The 24,023-nt window shown below is 42.4% G+C and overlaps 1 protein-coding gene across 5 annotated transcripts in view; it reads left to right on the plus strand.

Moving 5' to 3' along the window:
* Positions 1–547: 547 nt before the first annotated feature.
* The window catches only part of EXTL2 (exostosin like glycosyltransferase 2), a 159,500-nt gene continuing 136,024 nt past the window's right edge, over positions 548–24,023 (plus strand). For 3 of the 5 annotated variants that reach the window (XM_069641568.1, XM_069641569.1, XM_069641571.1), the window contains exons 1-2: positions 548–614; positions 718–785. The gene's annotated coding sequence lies outside the window, so the exon portion shown is untranslated. The other 2 variants (XM_069641567.1, XM_069641570.1) reach the window with 1 other exon arrangement.

The raw sequence follows: 24,023 nt of genomic DNA on the forward strand, positions 1-24,023 counted from the left end.
CCCGCAAACATGTATATTCTAAAGGTAATATGGGAGCCGCAGCGACCTCGATTAAATGTTTGTTGTTTCTTTGACATACCTCAATACAAATATTTCCAAATTAAAAAAAAGAAGAAATGGGGAATGTGGATGGGTTTTTGAACTCCAGGATTATTATAGTAAAATAAAAGAAAAACAATGTTTAAATATTGTTTTCATATATCATAAAACCGATTGTCATATTCATTGTCGTATCCGTCCATAGACATCAATGGAGCTCTCATCCGCACTAACAAAATCCTCTTTCCTCACCCTCCTTGGCATTTCAAAAGGTTGACAGGTATGAGGAAGGAATGTTAGCTTCACGTAGAAACACACGTTAAACTGCGCAGAGCCTGATTCTACTTCGAGATAATTTTCCAAATGCCAAAATAACTTTCATTCAACTAAGAAAAACACAACTCCAGAAAAGGGGATTCGTAATAATGTAGGTTCTCTGCGAGGAACCCTTTGCAGGACGGTATCTTTCAGCTTGGTTAATACAAAAACTACAAAACAGAGAATTCTGGGAAGAGGGCATCTGACAGGAAGTGCTATCCTTACTATACAAAAGCACGGCGTGAAAACTTTCTCCGGTGTGAACCTGTTTTCTTTTCTCCCCAGTAGTTTAGCGGCCACAGTGATTAGAAGGATGTGGTCTTCGTCTTTAAAAAACTGATGAATTATTTTTCATCGCAGCTTGTAAAGGTTCACAGAGCAGAAGTCTTCAAGGGAATACTCATGTTTTCGACAGCCTCTTCCTGACGGTAAGATTTTGTTCTTCATTAGCAGAGGAGATAGAAGATGCTCTTTTTTGCAAATAAACATTTGAAATGACAGGTCCTTTCCACGCCGTTCGTTAGTAAAACCCAGTCTTCCCTATAGCACTCCCGGTTTGGTATAGCTCTATTTTTTCATGCCAAATATGATTTCTTTTACCACAAACATTCACCATTCGTAATTCAGCATGTTAGTTTAGCCCACGCCACTCTTTTTAAAAGTTATTTGCATTCTGTCTTAAATTTCAATGCTCGTAGGATTGCCAACTGTACAAAGTGATGATAATGGTAACAAATGGCATTTTTTTTAACACCTACACATAGCTAAAAAACAAAAGTCAGACTGGTGTACTTACAACACTGACGGCGCTTGGGTTCTCTCCAGCGTCTCTACTAGGATTTTCAATTTCCTGGGCGGCAAAATACATGCACCCACCCTCGTATCTGTGCTGCGCAAAATACGTGCACCCCACTAAACCCCCCCCCCCACCCCAATTTGCATATCTGTAGACATCATCTCAAGTGAACCGGACACTGCAAGGAAGGAGGGTCACCAGTCTTTGATACATGGGGCATTGTTGAAAGTGGCGTTATAAGAAGTTGCTACGAGTTGTGGATTGTAATATATGAATGGCCCCTACTATTTGTTGATGCATAGCAACACTATTAGTTACTTGGTGAAACCTGGATGTGAGCCCAGACTGCAAAGTAGGTGCTTGACCTCATATCGCCCCAGCTTTAGGTTTTACAAATATTTCAGGTTTGGGTTTTACCAGATCAAATAATACTTTAGTTTGATAGTGATGCCTTGAAAAGTACACACATTACTTACTAGAGTAACCTGATTACATAGTCAATGAAAACACGTTGTTAAAGGGACTTCATGGTTAAGTTTTGCTAGAAAAACCTTATAAATTCAGAGACCGAGCGACACTATGGTTGCAGTGCAATATCGAAAAACCAAAGAGCTTCTCCAGTTATGGTAAGCTATGCACCCAAATGTTGAGCCCCCACCATACACAGCTCAGACTACACCTAGGACATCAAAGATGACATTGCAAATGGCTTCCTCGATGATCTCACATTTCCCGTAAACTTTGTATTCCCTGCCGAAGAATTCAGTTAAGTCCCCCAACCCAACAAAGAGATGGCAATTCTAGTGTGCAGTTTGTGGGGAGAAGGGTAATATTAGTATTCCCTCCCACCCACCCTGTATTTAGGTGCAGTTCCCTCCAGAAGTCTGCAAGGTCTAGATCTGTTAAAGCAGCATTTAAGGCCGTGGTGGATGGGGAGGAAGGATCTGACCAGCGCTGTCTCTCATGCAGTTAGTTACCTCCACATAAAGTGAAGCCCTCCCTCCTATGCGCAACAAGGGAACACAGCATACGTACATGGGACGGGATTGCATGGTTTGGGAAGGATGAGTTAACAATGCAGATTTCTCTATGATTGAGAAAGCCCTGTACAATTTAAATACCGCCCCTCCCCATCCTTCTCCACCTCAAGCAATTGGAAGGGCAGCAATTCACTAATCCAAGTTAGCACTCCCCTAGCAAATTTGGAGTATGTGGTGCCATAGCCAATTCAGCCAATAGGTGGGTCTCCTGGAGTAAAGCTATAACAGATTTTCTTGCGCTGCAAGTAAGATTTCACCCGGTTTCTACTAAGATAGGAGCTCAGGCCACATACATTCCAGCTCAATATTCTAACAGTGGCCATGGTGGTGTCATGTGCTGGTGAGCCCCAGTGAGACCCTGGGGGCCACCTTGCTTGTACAGGAGGAATTCCCAGCTCAATCCCGAACCCCACGAATCAAACATTTGTGAGCTTGCTTTATAATGCGTAAGGTATTATCCCAGTCCCTATGAAACATCCACCCTGGCGCCCGCCAATTACGCCAGACTTCCACCCCTGTGTGCCGTACTGTATGGAGTAAACAAAAATGTAACATTAACAACACAACTTCAAAACGTTGCCCAACAATACCACGTTGCTCAGGCATTCCGTTACCAGCAGGGCCTAGAGTGGGCGTTTTGTACCAGCTAACGGGACCTGCAACAGGCCAGTACCTAGTGTGAACTTGTGTGCCAGTGGATATGACCAACACTGGGTGACTGGTTTTCGCCCCACTGTATAAGAATAGTATTTGCAGCGGTATCTAATGTCCCAATAGCGCAAATCAAAGGAAACCGGCAAAGTGGCCAGGATTCACAAACTTGTTTTTTTGATCGAAAAGGACTAGTGCAGGGGGTCGGGCACGAACATCCAAGGTGCAGAAGAATGTTATGGTGCCCTGTATGCCAGTCAAATTATCAGGTGTCTGAGCTGCCCTTGTCAGCCAAATTATGTTCCATACACATGTTAGCAGCTGCAGGACTATCCAGAAAGTACGATTTGCCATTACTGTAAGTAGTTTTAAGCACTACCTGGAAATACTGCATTGAAAGCACGACAATCGTACTTTGAAGGTGTTGTAACCCTGCAGAATGTTCTTTAGCGTTTGGCCTGAGCTATTGGTGCACATACATGGAAGCCTCAGACAGAGAATACAGTTTTGATCCTTTATATCTAGGATGACTGAGTCTACTCTTAGTTTCATTCACTGGTCCTAGTATTTGTCTCCCACTTTCCATTCTAGTTGTGACCTGTCTGTGCCTATCCATCCATGCGTCTACTATTTCTTTTATACTTAGCCAATACTCTACATCTGTGGTCCATGCTGCAACCTTTGCCTATATTAATGTATTTTTAGATTGCTTTATTATCAACAGAACGTAGTAGACTGTTTGTTTCAATAAGTGCACTTTGTGATAAAGGGAGTAGTTAATGAGAGGCCTACCTATCACCCTTCACGTGTTGGGAGCAATACCCTAAACACAACGCTTTGTAAGGACTTTCCATCAGAATTGTTACAAATTAATGATGTGATCAATGATGCCATTTGTAATGTCATCTTTTCCCTGGGTTTTAGTCTGAGCAGTACATGGTGGGGGCGCATGTTATAGTTGCCTAGGTTACCATAACTAGGACATTTCTTCTTTATTTTTGATTTTGCGCTGCAACCATAACCTCCCTTTTTACCAACGTTTCTTTCATTGAATTTCCAAGGTCTTTATTGGTGCAACCTGACCATAGCGTCCCTTTTTGACAAATGTTTTTTTGGTGGGTTTTTTGGACTGACTTTCAACGTTTTAACTTAAGAAGTTTCATGATGTTCCAGCACTGGATGTAAATTATTAATAATTCTACTTTTAACATATTAGAAGGGACTATAACGCTCCTTTAAGAAACATATATTTTTGTAGCGCATACTGACTTGTCACTTTGAGCAGCGCATGTTTGGGATGCAAGTCATGGGTGAATTGCTCAGAGTATGAGGCTCAATCATGATGACCATGGCCCACAAAGCCACCCACAATAGGTGCTGGACCTAGCTTGCAGCCTGGTGCAGTTCCCACTATACCAAAATAGGACTGTGGTCCTCTGCTAATGACTTGTGACCACAATCTCTGGGGCTTGTGCTTCAGTCATGTTGCAGGTCCTGCGCGCTATGTAGTCCTTGCCGAAAGGCCAGGCCCAGTATCCACTTTAACCCTACTTATACCTGGCCCCCAGGCCATTTCTTAAGCACCAAAGTTGTATTGCTATTTTATTTGTACCTACATTTTGGCACTTTTGAAAAAATATAATACAGGACTGATTAACACTAAATTAGCAAAAGCACGCTTTCAGTACCTGGCTGAAGCTCCTCATGCAAGTGTGATGCAAATACGCCCAGCAGTCCGGGCTGTAGCTGCAAGTCAAAAATGTTTTCCTATTCAAGTCTACATGCATTTCAAAAAGTTTGGGACCCCCCCCCCCCGAGTGAAACTTGACGAAGCTGCACCAAACTTTTTGCAAAACAATCAGGTCTGTGTTTCTTTTCTTTTGCACAGTTTCGTGTGTGTTCTTCGAGCGGCGCCAAAATTCTAGGCCACCCAAAAACTGCTCTTCCTATGAGGAATACCGTTCACGCATTCGGGCTGGTTCTCTAGCCTCATTGGTTCAGCATTTTCAAGATTTGGGCCACACTGACAGCGAGATGCAGTGGTTGGTGGTCTACCGGGTCTTTCTGGATTCTACCCATATTAGTACATAGATTAGATTATCCCAGTTACAGCAGCAGTGGATTATTCGCTGTAAAACGCATTTTGGAGGGGCTAAATGAAAAGATACAATGGTCTTCCCTCATTGAAATTATTGCTTCATTGATTTTTCTAGTTACATCTGCCAGTTTCCTCCAGACCTCTTGAGTCGCGGGCTCATTTGAGCAATGTGTGTCTGCAAATAGAGGCAGGTGTGCTAATTGATTTGTGCCCTGCAGTGGTGTTTTTCAATACTTGCGCACTGGGTTGTGCTTTTAATCTTGAAACAACTTGTATGCATCATTGCTTGATGCATTTCACTTTCTTTTTAGATTCTTCTTTTTTTGCTATTAACGTCTGATCCACGCACACTACAGCTTTGCATTCTGGTTCCATGTTCCCTTCATGTTCATACATTGCACTCCATCGTGACGGACAACGTTGACGCACATCCGCCAGGGGATTCTATACAACATAGGTTTCAGTTTTGTGCATTTTGTGCACCTTATATTCGTACTGTTGCATTCTTTTTAGATTCAGCCACCTTGGCTGTACACGTTTAGCTTATGTGCACTAGAACCTTGTGGACTGGGTGACATGGCTAGTCATGCCCTGACACTCCCTTCCATCATGGCCACTAGTGTTGAAACTACATTAGTGTTGTGGCTCAAGTTTGTTTTTCCCACTTGACCAACGTTCAATTTGCGGTGCTTTTCGCCTTTGATTTAGTTTGTACGCCGCTGTATAACCTTGTGCTGCAAATCGAGTGCGGCGCCTCTATGACCAGGTTCTAGAGTAAGTTGGGGTGTTCGAGAGTAAGTCGGGGTGTGGTTGCGTTACTACTGAGAGTTCTGTGAACATTTCTTTTTCGAAATTGTGCAGGTTTTCAGAGTTTGGTCTGTTTTCATTTTACACAGCTGCCATACAACCATTGCTGGTTATAAGATGGCTGCTTTCCAGTACACCTGAATACACTCCCACTCTGATTGCTGTTTGGAGGTCAGCATACAACTTTTCTTTTATGGCTGTTGACTTTTTGGCTTATGTGTGACCAACTCATATTTTGGTCTTTGTTGTTTTTAGGCTCTGCTTGGGTCCTGTGCAGAGCCAGGAATAATGTAACGAGGGGGCGGGGGGTACGGGGGTTCGTTAGAAGGCTTTTAATGACAGTTTAACTGTGATCTCCAGCAACATACATTGGATTAGGTATCTTATTTGACTAGGGTTATGCGTATATATAGGTGTCCTGTATTTTATTTAATTCATTTTTTTTATTTGTGTTTTTGGTTTTCACATGTTCATTTTATGTTTCTTATTTTTGTAGCTGCATAATTACACCCTTTTGCCCGTCTCCCATTTGCATATTTTGGCCTGAAGGCTGGGCCCTTTTGGCCCACTGCAGCCGAAACTCGGGTCGGCAACCATTTATTTACCCTTTGAATGGTTTTGTGCATATCTACAAACCTGGGGTTCTTCCAGGTTGTCTTCTAGTGTGAATAATTGAGCAAGTGTAATGATGGGTACATGGAAATGAGGTACAGCAAAGGATACAGCACTAACCTGAACAGATACAGCCCGTGAAGAATGGGGGATCCTCTTGGATCAAAAACACCATGAAAAAGGACAAACCGTTCTTCCGGTCTGACCTCTGAGTGCTGGGACAGATGGTAAAAGCTGTTCTTGTAATGTACAAGCAAAGCCAGGACTTTTCCCTGTCGCAGACAGGTTGTGTACTGTACACTGGATACCAGACATACTATCTGGGCAGTCCCACGATAAACACTACCCTAAAGGGGCCCTCTGAGACATTTGCTTCTTGGTGCGATATTAATAAAATGGGGGAACGGGGGGGGGTTACAAAAAAAATGAAGTCTGGTCATCTACATTCCTTGGTAAATTTCAAATGTGGTAAGAGCTTAAGGGAGTGGAAAAGAAGTGCAATACATTTGATAACCTTCACGATTTCTAATGACCCGGAAAGATCCAAATCTTCCAAGTAAATGTCATCTTCTGGCATGTATTCATTGCCACTGGTGTGATCTAACTCATGAAGAGCTAGAGGGGAATGATGATGGAGAAGGGTATATATGCGATAAGTAGTTCTTGCAGGTCAAGGAGTGAAGCAGATCATTAAAAGTAATGGAATTGACCAGTAATGATTGCAGGTAAGGTTAGAGTGTTCATTATCGGGAGAGATACTGTAGTGCGCCAATGTACAGTTATTAATCAAATGTTATTTTTGAAAAGAGCTTTTAACTGAGCAAGAGGCGATTCTCTTCACTCCGAAGAAGGATGAGAAGGCTTTTCACATGGTTGGTGCAACTGGCTTTGAGAGCTCTTCTCTGTTGCTCTTCTTTTTGATAATGGTGATGGTACATTTTGTTGTACTTGAAGATCTAATGGGTGTATTTGTTTAGTCTTTCGCTGAAACATGTTAGTAATTTCTTCCATTAGGCTTGATATAAAATGTGCAGGGTTTTGAAATCAAGTAGTCTCTGATTTGCTTGAAACCTATGGAGGGTTTCCAGAGGTGGTCTTTATTTAATTCCCTTCTTCTAATCCCATAATCGTCCTGAAATCCTAGAGGCCCTCTTCTGTAGGAGTTGCATTTTGGTGGATCCAACATTTAGGGAGGCAATACTAGAGGCTCCTACAATCGTCAATTTGAGCTAAAACCCTTGCTCTTGTAATTGTATATTTTATGGGACACATTCAGGAAAGGCAGACTGAGCTTATGCAAATTGAGTTGAGAGTGGGATTTCTTTTTTTTTTTTTTTTATCCTGTGTTCTCTTAGTGTAGGGCAGATTAACATTCCACGGTACACGGCTTGTGTTAGTGGGAAGGGATATTGATCCATGGTGCAATGCCAAGAGAACAGTATTGTAGGAGGAATTTATACTCTTGACAATCACCTCTGCAACCATCCAATCTTGTATGTTTTAGAAGACCAGTTGAGATTCCTAGTGAGGCTTTTCTGCCTTTGCGCCATTTTTGCGAAAATAAATCTACTCCAATGATCGAGTAAGGAAATCCTTGTATGTAAGATAGTCTCAAATCAGTTTTTGGTGTTTCAATGTCAAAATAAAGTTTTGTTGACCAAAGTTCCAACACTAGCAATTCTTTTCTCCTTGGTGAAATATGGACGTTCCACTTCCTCAGAACAGCACCAATGATATTCCCAGCCACAATGCCATGTCACCACGTTTAGTAATCCAAGAAGACTTGCCACAGGTCAAAAGAAATGCAACTTCTGCAACTGTCAGTGAAACACAGTTCTTGGTCAACAGTCAGTGTATCATTAGTTAAAAGATTAGGATTCACATTTGGTATATTTGTTGGGATGATTTTGCAGTGCTGCTGCTTCTAATTCAACAACTTCACTTCTACTTAAGTTTACCATGAGAACAGTCTCCTTTGCCTCATAGTACTCCACTTGGCTTAGGCTACAGAAATGTTGCATCTAGTGAGAACCAGATATACTACCACAGCTTCAGTAATTTGTGGTTTGTGGCTGAAGTCACCTCCCCAAGACTTTAGAGTATAAATGACTATAATAACTGTGAAACTCTCTCCCATTGTCTGTCATCCCAAATAAATTCACCCCTCGGGATTCCCTGATGTGGTTGGGTTTTCTCGCTGCGGCTATCATTCGAGCTTGAAGTGCACCTGTCTTCTGTCCTTTCTCATACTGCCTAATGAGATGCGACATTTGCAGCAACCAGACCTCCCGGAGTGCATTGGCTGAAAAGTCGTCCAGTTCTTTCGGAATATCGGCCAGCTTTCCCCCGTCTGCTTGAATGTGTTCTCCAGCGTCTTAAGTTTGGCCTTATTGTTCTGTAAACTTTCCTAATTATTTTCAGGATACCCGCTCTTTGGTGAAGCAAATCCCACGGATCTAGCATTTAAAGATCCCACAGTGTTTGTGGGGAATCCTTGATGCCCTCATTGGTTGCCAAGAAGGCACGTATTTCGGTTTTCACCTCCTAGCCAAAAAAAGAGTATTGTGTTGCGCGTCTGCTTTTAAAGAGACAATTTGCCCCCCGCACCACCACTCAAAGTGTAACTGCTTGGAGAGGCCGTATGATGCACCCACCAATGGAAAGTTTAATCGCGTAATCGTGCGTGTTGCGTGCGCCATATATCCGCCAAGTTGTATAGGGCGCAGATATCTAGGATTTTCTGACTAGAGTTTGATTGTTACCTCATGCCTTTAGAGGATCTGTCTATTTCTACATCTAAGGTTGTGCTGAAGTCACCTCCCCAAAAAATGGAGTCACCATCATTGGGTGTTAAGGGTGTTAAGTGCAAAGTCACCAAGTCACAGAATTCCAGCTCATCAGTGTTCAGAGTATGTTAAGTAGAGAGCCTGATTTCCCCCTCATCCTAAAACCAAGAATGCCTTTCCGTTGTGATCTTTATGCACTTCCTGTAATTGAAATCTGAGGGAATGGTGAACAAGGATTGCGACCGCCCAACCCCTCGTATAGGAGGAAATGAAGAAGAATAATATCTGGCAGTTCTCACTTCTGGGGTTTCACAGGGTTCTGCGCTGTCTCCTATTTTGTTTAATGTCTGCATTCACCTTCTGGCCAAGCTCATCCAGTTCCACTTGTTCAGCTGCTATTCCTATGCCGCCGATGCTGAAATAGTCATGCGTCTCGATCTGCCAGCAGCTGATGCTGCGGTTTGTCTGTGATGCTGCTTGGAATCTGTATGAATCAAAATTGGTTGAGGCTGAATGGAGACAAAGCTGAAATTTTGGTAATTGGTTCTTCTGTTTCATTTTGGACACCAGCCTTTTGGCTGACTTCCCTAGGTCCTCTTTCTACTCCAGTGGTTGTGGTTAACGGCTTGTGTTGTTGTAAAATCTCAGCATCTCTTTCTGCGGAAGCCCAGGTCAGCATGGTTTGTCAAAGTGGATATTTAAAATTGAAATTGAAATTTCTCTGCAATTCCTACCGGCTCGCTTCCATCCTGGGGATTATGGACCACGGCAATTCTCTCTACTGGCCTCAACCCCTCCATCTGTTCAACCGTCTGCAGGTTCTGTAGAACTCTGTAGCTAGAGCGGCCACAAATACTCCTTTTGTGCCCCTCAATCTCACCAGTTCTTCGCTGCCTTCATTGGCTTCCAATTGGCCACCATATTGAGTTTAAACCACTCTGTATTGTTTTTTCTTTTTTTTTTTTTTTTTTTTTTTTTTTTTTTTTTATAGCAATGGCGCAGAATATCCTCAGGAAAAGTTTTGCCTGTATATTCCTTCTCTAGCTTTTTAAGATCTGAGCATGTACTTCTGATCTAAGTGCCCAAGTTTAAATGCTCACCGGTCTGAGGAAGAGTCTTCTCCGTGGCTGCAGGAGTTCTCTGCTTACGTGCAACAGTAATCTTTTATTTTGCAATCTTAAACTCTCCTTCTTTTGACTGTTTCCTTTTTCTCTCTCTCTCTCTTCAGCGCCACAATGCCTTAACTGGTGAAGGTTGCGCTTTATAAAAAAGCTATTAACATAAACTTAACATTAACCTCTACCTTTGGATGGTTGCATTAAGTGAGTCTCTTGTTGAAATGCCACACTAACATCATGCCGCCTCATATAGTGAAACATTTTGCAGACCTTTTTTGGCTTGTTGCTACCCCCATATGTTCCAAGTGACCTATGTCATTTTCCCGCTGAGAAAACCGAGAGATCCATTTTTAACCAGCCGCATATAAAGGTGGAAATAATATTGCTAGACCCTTTTCACCACGCCTTATATCTACATACATTTAGTATCTGTGGTCCCACAGTGTCATCTAGTGGATTTTACACTGTTTCAATTTCTACAAAGGTTTCTACTGTAGTTTTTTTTTTTAAATGTACCGAACATATATTCCACCTACACTTGACCTATAACTGTACCATTTTTTTTCTTTTCTTTTTTTCACATACATAACCTGTAATACTGCATTATTGCCTACAATTCGTGATTCATACATCCTGGCAATGTTTTTTACTTTCTTTTGACATTCATTATTCCCCCCCCCCCCTTCCGTTATTCTCTTAATTTTTTTATCTGCAATATATTCACTGCTTACCACCTTGACCTGAACCGCCCATTGAACCTTGCATAAATCAACACAATCCGGACAGCGCAAATTCTCAGGGAACATGACCCGTTCAAATCAAGGTCGGCCAAGTGTAGGTGCGAACTGTCAGAAAGACGTTTATGGTACGAGACACTCTGAAGAACAAAACTACAGTCCCCCCACACGGGGAAGGATTCACTCAAAATCTTCCCAGGCATAAACCAACCTTAGAAACAGGAGCACTCCCAGTGCTCCATACAACCGTCCTGTTAGATCAGATTTTTATAATATAATAAATCTTCCTGACCTGTGTCAACCCCAGAGCTTTTTGCTTGGACTTGGTTATTATTTTGCCTTGTCACTAGGTGAGTGGGAATATTTTTCCCCTATCACCTATCCTTTTACTCTTTTTATGGGTGACCATTTTATGTCTCTACATAGTGTGTTTGGATTTATAGTTCCCTATAACTTTTGGGCTTAGACTGGATTGCCCCTTTGGGCTTCCCTTTGTAATTTCTCTTTAATGTACTAGGGGTAAAGTGGGGTTGACATCCCCTTTACAGTTTAAGTAGTGAGCCACCAGCACACCGCACCTTATGTGGAGTTCTGGGGATATTCACTGTATCCCCTTTCTTACTTGGATTGTAACATTTTTGTTACAAAAGCAAGTGCACTTAAATGGCGGTGAACTACTTTCATGACTTTCAGTCATTATTACTCGCAGGCTGTTAAGTCAGCCGCAGTAATGCACAGGCTCCTTCTTTTTTCACCATTTCTCATTTCCTTGTTATTTCCTAGGTCGTCTTCTGCCATTCTAGGTGGGAAAGACCTTGGTGGAAGTTTTGCCTTCGGTAGAAATCATTTGTAGTTCCCTCTGAGGCGATAAGGCAGGAAGCGAGGACAGAGTCCAAGACACTGCAGCCCTTTGAATTTCATCTTGCCTGAAAGGAATCCGTTCCTATGGGGGGTGGAGGGGATCTGGCTGTCCTGATTGAACAGCCAGAACGCCTCTTTCTGTAAACTGCAGGGAGAGTTTGTAGAAGTTGTGCTGTAGTTCCTGATAAATACTCCGATCCTGGAGCCTGCTGACAAGTTGACTACTGGAACCAAATCCAAAGAGCAAGATGAAGAAACGACAGCTGTAACAATTTCCAGTGACCGGAGAGTCTGCTGTGCAATCGGAGTCTGAAGTAACACTTCCTTTCAATCGACCTGGGGGTCCCGAATTTGGCGACTCCTACCCAGAGGCTGGTAAGTTCCACTCGTCTTGAGAAGACCTGCAAAACAAGCCATCCCCTGACGTGCTATGAACTTGCTGGGCTGCAGAACGCCAATACCAGGGGACCTCCCGCAAGAGTGCATTGCATGGTCTTCCGTCTGATTTTTATCTGAAAATTTGGTGAACTCCTGCTGGACCTCCCAGAGACACGAGTGGAATCCCTGAAGTCCCCTCACCAGAGTGCAGGACCGAGAGAGCGAAGACAATCTGACCTGCGATATTCGTCCTTCATCTGGCCCCTCTAAAAGGGCGCCAAATGCACAGAGCCGTGGGAAAATGCAAAGAATCCTTTGTTGGAAGTCTCCCCAGTCGATGTCCGCCGCCAGTTTTCCTTCAGAATCCATTTCTTCAGTCTGCTGACCAAGGACCCAAGAACTGGATCCTGTGCTGCTGCATTCTGAAGGCATCCACTTTTCATTTCTGTCAAGGTACTGTGTTGGCTTGAGTAATACTTACCTTAAGTCTTGTGTAAATCCTGGGAGGCTAAGTGGGTGATTTCAGTGTTGGGAGTTTGCCCATACCGTTCACCCAGGCCTAAAGCTGGAAAGCGTATAGGGAGCATTAGTCCCTAATCCCTTTTCTACTCTTAAAGTGTTACTTTTCTGATGAGATATCCTCTGGAACTCTGACTTTCCTGCAACTGGACCTTCTGCTGACCTTCCTATAGCTGGGTCCTAGACCACTACGGTCCCTCTTCTGCCACTGAGTAAACGCATGCTCAAGAATTGGGGAAGGATTTTGATAAGGCTTCTGTCTAGAAATCTGTAACGAGTGTTAAAAGTACTTACTGGGTTGTTGAGTAACTTTGGTTCTGTAATAGAATAAGTTACAAAGTGTCTAAACGTTTCTTTTGTGTTGTGCATTAATCACATCAGACTTATTACACACATTGGACCTCATTACGAGTCCGGTGGTAGCCGTGCCGGGAAAAACGGGCAGGCTGCCGCCGGACATGTAATACCATTCCGCGTCCGTGATTGCCAGAATCACCGGGGCACTACAACCCTGGTGACCCGGTAATTCTGGAAGCAGAATTCTGTAAATCCCCATTCCCATGGAGTCCTATAGGACTCCATGGGGACCATGGAAACACTGCTTCCGTCTATGACGGAGCCAGTGTTTCCATGTCCGCCTGCAGGCAGGTGTTGTTACTCTCGCCAGGTCAGACCTGGCGGGACTGACACCTCCCGGCTGCAGGACTTGTAATCAGCCGGTCCGGAAACAACGGTGGCGGCGGATTTACCGCCACCGTTGTTTCCGGACCGGCTCACTTGTAATGAGGCCCATTGTTTTGTTTTGCACATAAGAAACATAAAAACAATTACATATATAGCATAACAAATCAAATACAATGCAACAATACCATAAAAAGCAAGACTTACTTACTAGGTAAAACTGATAGACGGGAAGAAAATGTCAGTCATGTGCTCATTATCAATCATAACGATAGTTTAATACAATTTAGTTCATTCAGAAACTTTAATAAGGCAATAGATTAGCGGAATCTTCTTGCCAGATGAGATTTGATGCCAAAAGGCTTGAGTATGGAGCCATGAAGAGTCGTGGACAAAATGTTTAAAGTATTTAATTCTCAAGGGGTAAGTAGCTGGACAGGATATTAGCAGATGATGACCATCCTGTATGAACCCCTCACAGCAAAGGGAGCAATTGGCTGCAGATGGATGTAATTTCATCCAGATGCAGTGTGTTTGATTGGTCTTAATTTACTTATCTTTGAAGTTGCTTGTTGCTCCTTTTAAAATGTATAGAAGTTACTTTACTAGCTTTGAATCGTGTTTCACTCTTCTGAACAGTAATGGTGTTGGTAGTGTTTTATAATTTCTAAAGTGAATTGTGTGTAAAAGCCATACAATAGGATGTACCCACCTTGACTAGCTGTGTGCTTTTGTAAACGTGTGTTATTGGGTTTTGTGTTGCCTGATCTGCTTTAGTGCATTTCTAAAACGGTGTTGGAGTTGACACTTTTCTTTGAGTTTTTACTTGCCTGTCAATTGCTGAAGGCCATTTGTAAAAGTGTAATAGTTTCCTTACTTGAATAGCTTTGTCATTCTTATGATTGGGTTATGCTTTCCCTGAACTGCTTGAGAGCACTTCTAAAATAGTCCTAAAAGTTCCTACTTCCCTTAGAACTGCGCCCCACACTTCAGAAAAGTATATTCTGTTCCTTTCTGACTTTGAATAACTGCTGCATTTCTTAAAATTAATGTAGCTGAGTTATGTCAAATAAGTAATCTTAATTGCCTGACTGAAGTCACTCGGTGTGTGGTGAGAAGACTACATGGTAAATTACTCGCGTATAGGGTTGTACTTTTCCCTGAATTGCTTCTGGGCGCTTCTCAAATAGTTTCACTAGCTTTTTACTTGTCCCTGTGTAGCTTACGGCCCCACTAGAAAGTATACAAGTCGAGTTTTAAGAAAATAGGATTGGTCTGTAACTGTATCAATTCTTGAAATAATTAAGTGTATCTATAACTGAATAACCCTGTATATTGGGACCATTATGACCCAAGTCCCTTGAATTACTTATTGTATTCTAAAAGTATACCTAACTGGTTTCACTCCCCAAGAATAGCTGACTGCCATTCTGAATGTGTTATAGGTTTGGCTCTCTTTGACTGCTTACTGTCATACTTTGGTTTGTATACTATAAGTATGGAGTTGGTTTTTATAATTGTATTTATACGATCTGTTATAGTACTTATCTGCCCCAAGATTTATCTTGGCATACTTGTATTTAAATAAACCCTGTATTTGGTTACATGTCATATTAACGAATCAAACCATAACAAATACTTTTATAACAAAATTAAAATAACAATGTTCATTTTTTTTCAATGTGGGATGCCCCCACAAGCCCATTATTTCCCCAGCTGTATTATCCCACCCCAACACCCCCCCCACCCGTTTCAATCCCTTACCCCACCCGCATATATACATTTAACAACAAAAAAATGTTACGTTCTTTTTCATTTGTTATAAAAGTTACTTGTTGTTCTAAATTTCTTAGTATCACTCTATACCCTTTATTTTTACAATACATAGTGGTTTCTTTGGACCATATGCATGCTGCAATTTCTTTGGACCAAGCTACAGCCTTCGCTCCCTCCTAAAATAAACCTGGCTGCTCTGTCTGCGCTACCAAATGTTCCCAGGTGGTACAGCCTTTTACTAAAAGTGGTTTTGTACTGCCTCTGATATGGTTTTATGAAGCCCTTAGTTGGACATGAGAAAAAACTGTCCCTAACACCCACCCCACCGAACAATCCTAACTGGTTCGGAAGCCACCCCCTCTGTTTGCCCGCAGTAATGGTGAAATACACTTGTGCCTCCACCCAGCTACAGCTCCATAAAACAATTATACCGACCCTGAGTCGTGATGGAGCCACTATGGGCCGTAAACTGAGAGGAGCCTCCATGGCGGACAGCCGGATCTCAAAGCTAACCCTGCAAATAAAATGGCTGACTTTGCCACCTATCGAGTCCATGGCAAGACCAATGTCGCTCTAAGGCGGTTCCGCCGGACTCTCCACCATATCTCGGGATGAATGTTCAGGAGTCCATCTAGAAACTGGCTGACCTCTTTGTGTGAATTGAAATAATGTGTTACATTGTTGAATTCAGAGTTTTGCGAGAAATAACACTGAGTATTTGATATCGAAGTCTCAAAGCCTGCGCCTTTGACTGTCCTAGGGCCGAGAAGTCAGGCGGGTGGTAGCTGTGGGGTGGAAATCTGAAGGATAGTTCACCCTTTTCTCTTGCTATGGGGTGTCCTGATCCCTGTAGCTGAGGATGCTTGCCACAATGAGGCTCAGTGGGGCTCCTGGAGGAGGTCGTGATGTTGGAACCCTGAACACTCTTTCCACTATGAACACAGAGAAGAGAGCATCCCTGCCAAAGAGTGTTTCACATACCTTCTCAATAAAGTCTTCCATGCGACCAGTGAATTGTTCTCTTATCCCAACCAGGCGAATAATGTTCCGCCTTGCTCTCCCTTCTAAAGCATCAGTGTTGGCGGTGATTGTCGTTAGTCTGGGTGGGCCCCTCGCTGTCGCATCCTCCAGGACCGGAATCCTGTTTTCAGCATCATCGAGCCTGGCCCCATGCTTGTCCAGCCACAACAGTATGAGGTCTACTTTAGTATCCAGGACGTCCAGCTTCCCTATGCCTTCTTTAAGGTGGAGCGGATGTTCTCTCATATTTAGCTCTGTGGTATCTGGTTGTGCTTCTGCTCCTTTAGACATGGGGGTCTGATTTGCTGTCTCCCCACACGCTTTGGCCCTTTTCGCGGTGTTGACCCTCAGGATGTGCTGATTTGCATATGGTCTTTCCCCTTCTGTAATGGTTTGGCACGATTTCCTTAAGATCATTAAGGTAAGTTATGTCATTAACTTTTAGGTGCTCCTTGTGCTACCAATGCTACCTGTGATACCAGATCCGAAAATGGTGTAATAAAGGGGTCCCTTGAGAAACAACATGGGGCAAGCAAGGGCACACTTTTCCCAATATAATTGTTAGATATCAATATACTTTAACCATACATTGTGGTTTTTCATCAAAAGTTTATATTTTTCAAACAATAGATATACAAACAAATATATTGTTCAAAAGTAATTGTTGAGCATTACAGTACTACCAATCTCAAAGTTTCAGCTTTCCTAATATATGGATGATATGATAATTTTCAATCAACATTAATTTCTCAAGGTGTACATTTCATTAAGGCAACTTTGTCTACATTACATTCAGGTATACAACATAATACAAATTGTGAGACTTTGGTTTATCCAGACATCTTGATGGGAATGAGTTCCATATGCTTAGATTGCGCTGAGTATTCTCAGAATGGCATCTCCAATCCGTTACTACGTGTTTCGGGTCTTCATACCCTCTTTCAGGTAAAGATAGCAGGACTTTTATGCTCTTTTCTAAAAATGAATAGATAAAAGTAATTACATTTAAATGCGTTAATCAATTTATATTGAGTTCTCCTATTTTTACTTAGGCACAGATAAATTACTTCTTTAGACTCAAGGGCACTAACCTTGGGATTAGTAAAGAGCTGGGTGTGGAGACTCTTCTCGTTAGTCTGAGAAATTCTTTTGCCAATTCTGTGGATGAAAATACTACATTACTGCATTGTTTGTTGTTAAACATTAGGTCTCCAGTGGGACATGTCCCTGGGTAAGCATTGTGCGCTGTGTGCCACTGGCAGACCAATATCATTTAGTACCTATGATGTGATTAATTAGGTTGAAAATCACTCACCTAATTGGTTTCCTGCTGTACGTTATATGGGCTGCTACTTCTATTGGACCAGTCAGTTGCTGAATATGCTGTGTCTTTGATGGCAGTAAATCATTCTAGGTATTAAGACGCATGTGGTTACAGTCGCAATAGATCTAGACTGTGTTGCCGCATCCTGTTACGGGTGTGATAGATGTCTATTTGTTTGTACCTTTTTAAAGAATGCAACACTCGTCATGTTCCTTCATTTCTTTTTCTGAGTTGCTGGGGAAACGCTGTGGCGTTGTCCTCGGTGGCGTTCAAAAAGTAGAGATCGGCAATGGATGTGCGCTTAACTGTTGTGTCCTCCCTGTATACATATATACAGTTCTGTCAGTTACAGATCGCTCGTCTTAATGCAATTTGTATAGGTTGCTCGTCTTATTGCAATTTGTATAGTTTATACCTTGGTAGATTGTTATATCTAAGCTTACTTATAAAACAGTTCTGCTTTCCTGGCTATTTAATGGGTATTGCCTTCATTTCCCTTACATTTAACATTTAACTCAGAATTGGTACTTTATAATATCTAGGTGAGTATTTATTTTTTGTTGGAACAGTCCAAACTAATCGGCTAACCGTTGTTTCACTGCCATTGCGTCTTTTCATTGAATGGTGAACATTTCTTGCACATTATATTCGCTCAGTTGATGGTACAATCACAGTTAGATAAGTAATTCATGTGCATATCTGATTAGCACATATCTGATTAGCACTATCATTGTGAACATTGTATACATGCAGGAGTTATGGTGGTCAATTTAATTACTGCATTTACAGAAAATAGTTCAAATCCCATTCCAAGTTCATACCACGAGGATAGATGGTTTCGAGCTTACCAATCCAATAAATCTCTTTGCTGGAGTAATCTGGTTAAGTTCCCCTTCACCCCCTTCTCGGTAGGGTTCACATGTTCCAAAATAACAAACTGTATTTGTGCGATTGTGTTTCTGTTCATTAAAATGTTGTTCAACCACTGATTTCAATGAGTGTAGTTCAATATTTGATTTATGTTCTCCCCATCTGATTTTTGCCTTTCTGCCAGTAAGCCCCACGTAATGCAGCCCACATGGGCATTCTCTCCCATATATCACATTCTTCGTATCCCACATGGATGTGTGCTTTAATGGGATTTTATGTCCTTTGTGTGGATGGGTAATTTAATTCCCTTTGATTACATTATGGCAACAATTGCAGTTGTTGAGGGAGATGGTCCCACTGAAAGTCTTTTTCTGTAAAATTGAAATCCAATTTAATGAGGTGTTCACGAAGTGACCTACTTTTGCTGTAAGCAAACAATGGTGGAGTCGGGAACAGACTTGCTAATGTTGGATCCAGTGATGGCATTCTCCAGTTTTTTTAAAAACCATTTACTATTATCCTGCTACTTTGTTGGGAGTAGGTGGTGACATATACTAAATCGCTCATGGTCGTTTTTATGCTTGGTTTCAAAGCCTCCGGTCTCATTGTGTTTTATACTCTGGTGGCATGCTGTAACACTGTCTCCTTGTCATAGCCTCTCTTCAGAAATGTGCTGGTAAGTTCGGAAGCCTTGATGTCATAATCTCCTTTGTCAGATATATTACTCCTATATCTAAGGAACTGGCTGAGCGGTACACTTTATGTAGTTTTTTTTTGTGGTGAAAGCTCAATGCCAATAGGAGACTATTCTTATAAGTAGATTTGGTGAAAATAGTTGTCTCTAGTTTATTAGATTTCAAGTAGACCAGAACGTCTAGAAATTCTATTGATGTCCTGCTCCATTTATGAGTGAATTTAATCCTCGGTGCAAGGGAATCCATATATTCAAACAAAGTTCCTCTTCGGCACCATTCCAAACCCCAAACAGGTCCGTTGATGTACCTGACGATGAATTTCAGCTTTCTCTCCCATCTCAGATTATTTATCACTAAATTCTCCTCCAATTATGACATAGTCATTAGCATAACTTGGGGCCATTGCGGGCCCCCATCGAAGTTCCAGATGTTTGCACCAAATGGCGGTCCTCAAACATTTGTGAGTACGATGCTCAGGATTGAGAATCAATAACCGGTCACCTTTCACTGCCTATTCAGTGTTAAGTGACATCCACTCCACTGCTTTGAGACCCACATGATGGGTAATGTTTGTGTATAGGCTTGTAACATCCTTTGTGAACAAGATGTCTGTGTTCTCCACAAAGATTAAAGAATCTAACTTTTTTAGGAAATGATTGGTGTCTTTAATGTATGTTGTAGACTTGTGTGTTAGTGGTTGAATGATCTTGTCGATGTCTTGAGCTAATGGCTCCAACAGACTGTTGCTGCTGTGATCGGACGTCCAGGTGGTTCTTCTAAGTTTTTATGAATTTTAGGCAGAATAGGATGTAAATTAGTAAGAAATGCTTTGGTTTTATGCGTGAGAATTTCATCTGATTCCGCCTCATCTAGTGTCTTAATTATTTCCCGTACCTGTTCAGTTGGGTCATTAATATCTCCAGGTAGGTGTCCTGATCATTCAACTGTTTTTCAACCTCAATTTTGTATTTGGTGTCCCAAATCACTAATGGTTCCCCTTTATCGGCGGGTTTAATGATTATGTCCGGATTCTGCCACAACTTTTGCAAGACTTGTTTTTCCGTATTGGTTAGCTTGGACCGTGTCCTGAAATTTGATTTCTTTGCAGGTCTTTCAAGACTCATTTCTGAAATGCTTCCAGAACCGAATTTTGAACAGGTGGGGAAAATGTGCTCTTAGGTTTCATCTCTAGGCTTCATCTCTACTCTCTACTCTGATGGATGTTTGTTCTTAGTGAACTCTATGGAGTCAAAAAAGAGTTTCAATTTCATTTTCCGTGTTAATTTGAATTTGAAAGCCTATCTTCTCTTGAAGTAGGGTGCTGTTGTGTAGAGGGACAAAAGAAATCCCCTTCTGAAGTGTCAATCGTTCAAACTTAGTTTATAAGTTGAAATGTTCAACACGAAGTTTTCTTTTGTGGAAGGTTCACCTTCCTTGCAGGATTTTTTCTTTTTACCTCTTCTGCTCTGACGCGGTCTAAAAAAGAATAGGTGGGTACTGGTGCGCCTGTGGCTGATTTAGAAGTATTTGGAAATTGACTGGTATTTCTTGTTTCCCTAATTGGTTCTGATTAGTGTTCGGGCGTTACTTCTCGGTTTTCAATTTCTCCAAGAGAACAGCCAAGTTGCCTTTGTTTACCTGAATGCAATGTAGACAAATTTGCCTTAATGAAATGAAACCTTGAGAAAATTAATGTTGATAGATTATCATACCATCCATATTAGGAAAGCTGAAACTTTGATATTCGAAGTACTGCAATGCTCAACAATTATTTTGGATCAATATATTTATTTGTATTTCTATTGTTTGAAAAATATACACTTTTGATGAAAAACCACAACGTATGGTAAAAGTATATTGACACCTAACAATTGTATTGGAAAAGGTGTGCCCTTGCTTGCCCCTCGTTATTTCTCGAGGGACCCCTTTAAGATTTATTCTAAACCTTCCAGCCATCACCTCTTGTGGTTTGCAATAGTCACGTATATGCCTGCAGGGCCTAGAGACCCAAGCTACTAGTCACTGATGAGACCCAACACGTCCAAACCTATCTGGGGATGCTGGTGTTCTCGTGCAGAAGGGATGTGATGTAGCAGTGTGGGCTGGACTGCCCCTTTTGGGGAGGGTCCAAGCCTGATTTGCATATGGTCTTTCCCCTTCTGTAATGGCTTGGCAGGTGAAGAACTATTGTTAGGAGGGTTGCCCAGAGCAGTGTTAGAGGTTGGGATTCATTCTAAACCTTCCAGCCATCGCCGCTTGTGTTTTTCAGCAGGATTAATGCCAGAATTTACAAGCTGTTGTCGGAGTTCACATTGGAGCCGCCATGCTGTTTGGACTTCTAAGCACCCCCTTGTCACATATAACCTTTGAGAAAACCTGAAAAGAAATACGTATGTGGTACCGAGGGGAGGAACATCACTGGAGTAGTACAGAGCACGAGTAGAACAAAGAAGGCAGACTTGGATGCTGTGCTGGTGCAGTCCCAAGTCAGCATCATACATCTGGGAGAGAGCGAGAGGGCCCCGGAGTTCCAAATCTGCTGTGGGAGCAGAGCTGAAGGAAATGGGGATGAACCGCTTCCGATGTTGGGAGAAAGCTGGCGTGTGAATCCTAGCCTTTGCACTTCAGGAAACCTGAAGCAAGAGAAGCAGAAGTACTGGTGCAGTGTCCAAGGAGTGACCGAGTAAGAAGTGGGGGTGTGACCGAAACTTGGTGGACTTGGAGTCCCTAAATGATGTTGAGACCATTTGCCTGAAGGCACCGCAGTGTGCGCTGAATGAAGGAGAGGCAAAGAGCTGAGAAATCAACCTGACTCTCACTGAAGAGAGCCCTGTTTGGACTGTAGGCCTGGTGACTTGATCCCTAAGACATAAACATAACGTTGAGAGTGGGAGACCCGGGTGGGGGACCAAAAATAACGAATGGAACTTTTATATTTGTCATTATAAGGACCAAGTATTTGAAGTATATAAGAAGAGTGAGAATCATTACTGGGACACTCGTAGTTGTAAGGAACTCATGGTGGCAACAGTAAAGACCGACACAAGTGATCACACTTCAAGGGTGTTTATTAAACTGCAGGTTGGAAAAACACCTAATCTGAACCGAAATCTAAGATGAGAGCAAGCGTTGATTAATCAAATGAAAATAAGGCAATCCTTCTGGAGTCGTGTCAAATAAATAGGTCCTATACTAAAATCTATTGCCAAACCTTACAACTAATATAAAAAGGGTGTGGGATGGTTTTCAAGAAAAGAAAGAAGGTGTTCACAAATATGTCAGGATGCGGTAGATTGGGTCTCCCTTCCCCACGTTTTGAGCACTGGGTAAAATGGGATCTTGGCGCACAGGCACACTCGAGCTTTCCCGGCACGAGTCAACAGTTCTGTTCCAGTCTATCAGGAGCCTCAATGGCCAAGTCTCTTGCACTTTCAAAGACTCTTGCCTTCGAGGGCCTGACATGTTCAAATAACAAAACAAACAAAGTTCCTTTTCATGTTTGCTTTGGGTGGTGACTTCACCCCTGGAACTCCATCGTTCGTGCACGAAGAAGTGAACGTTCGATTACTAATTAGCAGAGCGGTCCGGCACCACGGGGGTGCCCAGTCAAAAGATTTCTGCCGGAAAGTATCTTGCAAACTGAACCTTTTTGAGATTGGGTTGAGCTTTGTGATATGATTGAACTTTTGAGATCGGATGAAAAGGAACAAAGTGGTCAGGCAATGGTAACGGTCAAATCCCTTGCTCAGTCGAAAGTCTTCAGTTCTGTTATATGGAAAGAAGAAATTGTTGAATTGTCAGGACTGAGCCTGATTGAGGGGGACCTAACATGATCAAAAAGGAAGGGAATCCGAGCCTGGCTGAGGGAGATTTCGCTGTGAAACAGAAAGGGAAGAAACAGTCCGAGACTGGCTGAGGGTGGCCGAAAGGTTAACTCTGAGGTTTATTTTCATTGTGTTGAGTATATAAAGACCCTATGCTGAAATACTCTGATGTATCCTAAAGACTGCCTCCTCCGGTCAGAGAAGCCAGTGTGCTCCAAGTGCCATATTGTTCCGCCTTGTCCCGTGCTGAAATGTGGGGAAGGGGATAGCTATAGTTCAGCAATCCTAGTTTGCCTAGTCCCAGCCAAAAATATTCTGTTTCCACCCCAAACCACATGCACCTTTTTGTTTATTACACTGTTGTCTTTTTACATTGCAACACCCCACACACACACCCTTTTGTTCTTTTAGAGTAAGGAATTGCAAAATCAACATGGTCGTGCAACGGGTCAAGCTAAACCCTGTGCACATTCATACGTCTTCGATACTTGATTGAAAATGGTCCGAGCCCTGCTGAGGGAGACTAATTGTTTTTTTAAAAGGGGATCTGAGCCCGACTGGGGGGAGGGGGGCAGTCAAAAGGGAACGACCATTGTACTAAAGAGATCTGAGCCTGGCTGAGGGGGATCCGGGTGAATAGTGAATCACCTAAAATGAATAATTGTAGAAATCCAAAGGGGAAAAGAACACTTTACAAGTCTGCATCCAGTCATCTGCCAAGCCCGCCTCGAATTTGGAGCTCCTAGAGAAAGAAGGAGAAAAGGTTAGAACAAGAGCAATACCTTTGATCCTTACCTGAATTCCTGATCCATCGCGCCTTCGAGCTGGAAAAAAGAAGTTATTTTATGCGCGTCGCCTCGCCTGCTTCAGTGCCGCGCTGAACTCACCGGCCTTAGCAGCATCTTCACATTTCACCGCATCCTCCTGCATGTTACCGCCGCACTCCGGCACCTAAGGAGAAGACAAGAACAGGAAGGTGAGCCAAGGGAATACACAGAGGAATACCCCCCATAGACTTGCCTGATTTTACCACCGGGGGTATTATTCTTCTTCACGGGTTGGCACAGCTTCCA

The sequence above is a fragment of the Ambystoma mexicanum genome, chromosome 1q, assembly GCF_040938575.1.
Source record: "Ambystoma mexicanum isolate Mex_15411 chromosome 1q, UKY_AmexF1_1, whole genome shotgun sequence".
Taxonomy (NCBI): Eukaryota; Metazoa; Chordata; class Amphibia; order Caudata; family Ambystomatidae; genus Ambystoma; species Ambystoma mexicanum.